The sequence below is a fragment of the Theropithecus gelada genome, chromosome 15 (genome assembly GCF_003255815.1).
Source record: "Theropithecus gelada isolate Dixy chromosome 15, Tgel_1.0, whole genome shotgun sequence".
NCBI lineage: Eukaryota > Metazoa > Chordata > Mammalia > Primates > Cercopithecidae > Theropithecus > Theropithecus gelada.
Window position 1 is genome coordinate 32,913,398 of NC_037683.1, and position 6,064 is coordinate 32,919,461.

The 6,064-nt window shown below is 39.9% G+C and overlaps 1 pseudogene; it reads left to right on the top strand.

The window, feature by feature from the left end:
• Positions 1–1,692: 1,692 nt before the first annotated feature.
• LOC112608734 lies at positions 1,693–2,112 on the top strand (annotated as a pseudogene).
• The last annotated feature ends 3,952 nt before the right edge of the window (positions 2,113–6,064 follow it).

The following is a 6,064-nucleotide window of genomic DNA, read 5'->3' on the forward strand; positions in this document are numbered from 1 at the left end:
ACAGGAGGGAACTTGAAGAGGTATAGAAGGGAGTGATCAAGTTACTTAATAAAGTTGTTGTCTTTTTTTTTTTAAGACAAGCACTAAAGAAAACAAAAGAAAAATAGAATTATAATTTTAGACAAGTCACAGCAGAGTTGGGGCTGAGGGTAGGATTAAAGATAAAAGCAACATGAGAACATGCTGCACAACCTATATTTTTATGAAAGACATAAATAGTAATACATTTAAAATACTATTAGCATATGTAAACATTGATATTAACAATATAAGCTGGAAAAGGGAAAGAGAAAAAAGAAACAACAGATGTTTCGCATTGAATAAATCAAACTTTGTATTTAAGAGTTTAAGTGTATTTTACTATCAAAAGCTTTCATAATAGAAAGCACACAAGAATGTAGTATTACAGTAATTAAAATAGATGTAAATGGTTAAGCTCACCAATTAAAAGACAGAGTCTCAGTTGAGATTTTTTAAAACACAAATTGTGTGGTCAACAGACACACAAATCAAAAGGATACAAGAAAATTTCAAAATCTAAGGATGGGAAAGAAGTATCAGGCCAATATGAAGCAAGGGAAATCTGGAATAACAGTCTTAAAAACTATAGGGAAACAGTATCTTAAAGAAAAATATTCTAAACCAACAGAGCAAGATAAAAGGTCCATCATGAGCACGTATGCCTCTAAAATGTAGCCTCCAAATACATATATATAATTTATAAAACTGTGAGAAGAAGTAGATATAGCAGCAATTATAATTAGAGATTTTTAAACACCTCTCTTTAAAAACACAACAGATCAAATACCCAAAAATCAATAGGTGATTACCTGATCTGAATAATATAAGTTCACTAGCCAATTAAGAATATATCTTATACTTAAATAAGATTTTGGAGGGGAATGAACGTAAGTTTTAACATCAGATAATCTATAAAAATAATTTATCTGTATCAATATATAAAAGAAAACTGCATATGATTACCTGATGCATGAAGAAAATCATGTGATAAGTTCAATGTCTACTTCTGATCACAAGAGAAAACAAAAACAAACATGAATTTCAGCAACCAAGGATAAAGATTTCATATCAACAATCTATTGCAAACATCACACTCAATGGAGAAACTTTAGATACATTCTCTTGAAGATCACATAGAGATGAAGGATGTCTCCCATCACTGCTACTTTTAAGACAGAGTAGAGTTTCAGAATTGAGGCAGGGCCTTTCAAAAGATGATCAGCTGATATTCAAGAGGGAAAAGGCTCATTCGTGGAAGAGCCAATGAGATGCAAGAAAGGGATCCTTGAGCATCAGTTTACTGATGATCAAGAGTCCTCATGTCCTTTATTGGTTCTGCATTAACTGATAACAGAAAGTGCCTCATGAAGGAGCCAAGTCAAAAGGGAATGAGGGTGAAGGTGTGTGGACACTCACTCTTGGCCGGGGGCTTCACCTTCATTACCTCATGCAGTCCTCTCAATAACTCTGCCAGGGAATGGCTATGATTTAATCCATTCCACAGACAAAAAAAAAAAAAAAAAAAAAATTGAGATCAGGAAGATTAAGTAATTTATCTCCGGTCTGCACAGGCCTCAGAGGCACCCACCCTGCCTGAGGAGAGGGAGGTCATCATGTGAAGCTGCAGCAGCCACTGCCCCTTCTATAAGGTCTAAGGGCTGGGCTGCAGCCATGTGCTACTGCTGGCAGGAACAGAAGGATCGAGTCATATTTGTGACCAAAGAAGACCACAAAACTCCAAGCAATGCAGAGCTGGTGGCTGATGACCCCAGTGATCCCTCCCTAGGAGGAGCATGGATCGATGCTGCCAAATGGGGACCTTAACTGGCACTGCCTCTTCCTTGGGGGAATGGCCAACGGCTCCTAGAGGGAACAGCTCAAGGCAGCCTTTTCCTGCTTTCACCATAACATGAGTAGGTCAAGGGGTCAGACTGTGTAGACCAGTTCTGAGCCATTCAGGAAGGCAGGCAGGAATACCCAGATCTCTGTCCCCAAGAAGGGGTGGAAGAGGTAGAGAAGCCAGCAGAACATGTAGAAGAAACAGTTCCCAATGAGGCCACTGCAACCAAAGAAGAGGAAGGGTCAAGTTAATGAAGGCCACACAGCTGTGGGCTCCAGTCCTTTCACTTCAGAGTAATACAAATCTTTTGCAAAAGACCTTTTAGTCACCCTCCAAGAGAGCCTCTTTCCCTCTGTTGTCCTGTGCACTGTAATATACAAAATCGCTTATTTTGATGATCAGAGGTTTTGGCCTCTTGACATATACACTGAAAAAAATGGGAGTAGTAAGTGTGCGTGTCCTACCTAAACCTGTCAGAAAATGTAGCCACCACTTTTGAATTCTTTCTCAGATTGCCCTGAATTTGTGCCACTTTTAAATAATGTGCTGATTTTCAGCAACTAAAAGTCATTATCCAGGAATGTTCCTTGTGTGTGAGCAGATTTATTCTCCTTCATTATATCCCATTTAGTAGACTGTATACCCCTTTGCAAAGTAATGCAAGTAATAGAAACACAAATATCTTCCTTTAAAAATGCTAGACTGGGGCCCTGTGTACTAGAAGAGGCCAGATGTTCAAATACATCTTTCCCCAAACCCATACTGACCTTGTGTATATGAGCAGGTATTGTACTTCATTCCTGATGCATTCTGGTTTCCATGTTGGCATTGAGTTCCTGGTTTTCTGTGTTTGGATGGTAAAAATTTGGACCCTCCCAATCATAGCCCCTTTCTAAGTGAAGGGAAAGTCTGGTTTTTGCTGTTCCTTGTTATTCTGAAAGACTTGGTTTGGGGCCCATGTTCACACTGGCTCTCAGTCTGGTCAGATGCAGTGTTCTTGATAGGTGGGGACCCAATTATTACCAGAGTAGCAACCAAGAGAAAAAAAAGTTGTGAATTAAGTATTCAGTTAAAAGGAACATGATTTCTACCTGGAAAAAAAAAAACCGTAATTTCTCTAAGATCAAGGGACAGGACTAAGGGGGCAGATGAGATTAGGACTCAAATTGGCCTGACCCTTGCTTGGTTCATAACAATAAACTGCCTTGTGGAAATAAAGCATTGTCACAGTGAGAAAGGCAATGAGGAATGGAAAATGGTTAAGTAGAAACAAAAAGAGAAAAAAGACTAATACAGATGGTGGGCTACCTCCCTGCTCCCCTAACATACCTGACAGAAATCAAAGGTTTCAACCACTGGAGCGCACACTCAGGGTCATTATCTTTTCATTATTACTATCATTATTATTATTTCAGGGATCCCTTTCTTGAAGGAAGTCTGCTCCACAGCAGATAGGCTATCACACAGTTATAGGTATGTTCCTTACAAATCTAGGAACCCACAAGGTCCAATTCCAGATCAATTTCACTTCCAAGGAAATGCCTCTCTGACAATTCAAAGCAACTATGGCCAGGCGCCATAATCCTGTAATCCCAGAACTTTGGGAGGCTGAGGTGGCAGATCACTTGAGGTCTGGAGTTCGAGACCAACCTGCCCAATATGATGAAACCCCATCTCTACTAAAAATACAAAAATTAGCAGTGTGTGTTGGTCTTCACCTGTAGTCTCAGCTACTTGGGTGGCTGAGGCAGGAGAATCACTTGAACCTGGGAGGGGGAGGTTGCAGCGAGCTGAGACTGTGCCACTGAACTCCAGCCTGGGTGATGGAATGAGGGTCTATCTCAGAGAGAAAAAAAAAAAAAAAGAAAAGCAACTACAATGTTACTAAAAACCTCTATTTGCATTTCTTAGAGGACATCAGTGGGACACCATTCCTGATCATCTATAGCTCTGTAGGACTTTCCCTTATTCCTCACAGATTCCTTATATCCCAGAGCAGCTTCCCATCGGGTTTTTTTTTTCCCCCTATCATTTTTCCACAGAACTCAGCCTGTGTGTTTCTTTCTGTTTGTCCCCAAGGAATGTTTTCTCATTCCTTGATTGTATAGATCGTATAGATTGACTTTGTCTCTCTGGTAGAAAAACAGGAGTCCTGAGAAGATGGACATGGTGAAGCAGAGGGCAACTCTAGAATTCCCTTGAGTGGCAAGGGCAGGTAGGAAAGCTGTGAGAGCAGTTATATGACCTTCCTTTCTGCTTCATCAAGGAGACAACATCCTAGAGTAGAAGAAGATTTGCACAGTTCTGACCTGGCTGTGAGTCCCAAGCGTGTGACCATGGATAGATGATTCCACCATTTAAATCTTGCCTTCAAAGACAGTATTAACAACCATCACATCACAGACCTGTGAGGATCAAATGAAGCATGGAGTATTTTCAAAGTGAAGTTTTGTGTGGTAAAACTACCGAGGCTTTGAATGCCTGAAATTATCTTTACTGTCCCTTCACATTTAAGTGAAAATTTTGGAGGTTATAAAATTCTAGCATTAAAGTTATAGTCGTCTTCTAATACTTTAAAAATATTGTTCCATCATCTTCTTATACCAGTGGTTAACCTGAGTCTTGTCCTTTTTGCAAAGTGATATGTTCTTTTCCTCTGGAAGCTCGTAGAATTTTCTCTATGATGTTTTCAAATTCGATTAAATCACATTTGTTTGCGGTTTCAAATCCTATTTGACACTTTGATTCCAAAGTCTCTCTCCCCTATTTCCTTTGTTTCTTCTTTTAGAAAATCTAACATTAATATATTTTCTGAGTATTTTCCTCCCTTCGTTGTTGTCTCTACTTCTCTATTTTTTGAACTTCTGTTATTCAAATACTGGCGGTTCCATTTCTATCTTCCATATCCCTTAATGTTTCTCATTCTCCCTCATGATGACTTTTAGGAGGAATCTGATCCCCACGCCCATGAATCAGTCTTCTGATGTATTTATTCTGATGTTTTTCTTTAATAGATGTGTTCAGTATCTGATTTTCTTTATTTTAACTATCACACTTTTAATTTCTAAAATGATTACTTGGAATACTAATCCTTGGTGTGTGGTATACAGAGACTCAGGAATGTCTTTTCAACCTACAGGCCAATTCCTTATGGGTAGATGGTTAGAAAGTTAATTAGTAGCTTAGAAATCATTACTCTGTGGTTACTGTTGTTAGACTTTGCCCAAGTCATTCACATCTCTGAGTCACAGTCTCCTCATCTGTTGGATGGGGATAAGAAAAGCCTCTCCCATTCCACCCCAGGTGGCTCTGTGTGTAAAGACTGTGGTGAGCCTGAGTGAGAGGTCATTTGGAAAGTGGCCAGAACTATGCAAATAGTACTGTCAGTAACTTGGCCCAATCAGACTCCCAGAGCTTCATGCCTTTGTTCCTTTGGTTCTTCTCTTGGCGAGTTGAATGGTGGCCCTTCCCCAGAGGTAGCACCAAAGCTATCATGACCTGTGAATGTAGCAGGTCAAAGTTCCTGAAATAAGTGTCATACTCCATGGGTCTGTACCCTGTTCTTCTGTGCTCTTAGAGTTCTAAGACCAGGAGGGTACAGGCTCTGTCTGGATTCTTTGCTGGCTGGAAGCCTACAGTGCTTACACATACAGCTCTTATTCAGCACCTCGAGTCTCAGCTGGCCCTCAACAGAAAGCATTTGCTTTTACTAATTACTGGAAATCTGCAGGCTGAAAGATCTTATCTATTCACCTTCTCCTCCCTGGGCATATGTACAAAGGATGAGGAAGCTCAGGCAAAATGCACCAGCTATGGCCTGTGGGGCTATAAAAAACAAATAACCCCCTAAGGCAATGTCAACATTTCAGGGCTCTATGCACATACCTGGATGTGCTCTGAGAGATCCTGGGCTGTTTAATAATTGACAACTACAGAACAGAGAACCCCGAGGAAACTCCTGTCAGCTTATGTAGAAATTCCTGGAAAGGGCAATATTGATGACACTCCCTCCTCTTCTTTTTTTATTTTTTATAAAATGAGTTTGACTTAGCACTAATATAGCATGAGACAATTAAAAGAAAATGGACTTTGGAGTCATGAGTCCTGGGTTAAATCCTCCCTTCATCACTGGATAGCTGCATGTCCTTAGACAAATCACATAACCTTCCTAAAGCTCATTGTCCTGACTTGGAAAGTGTGACC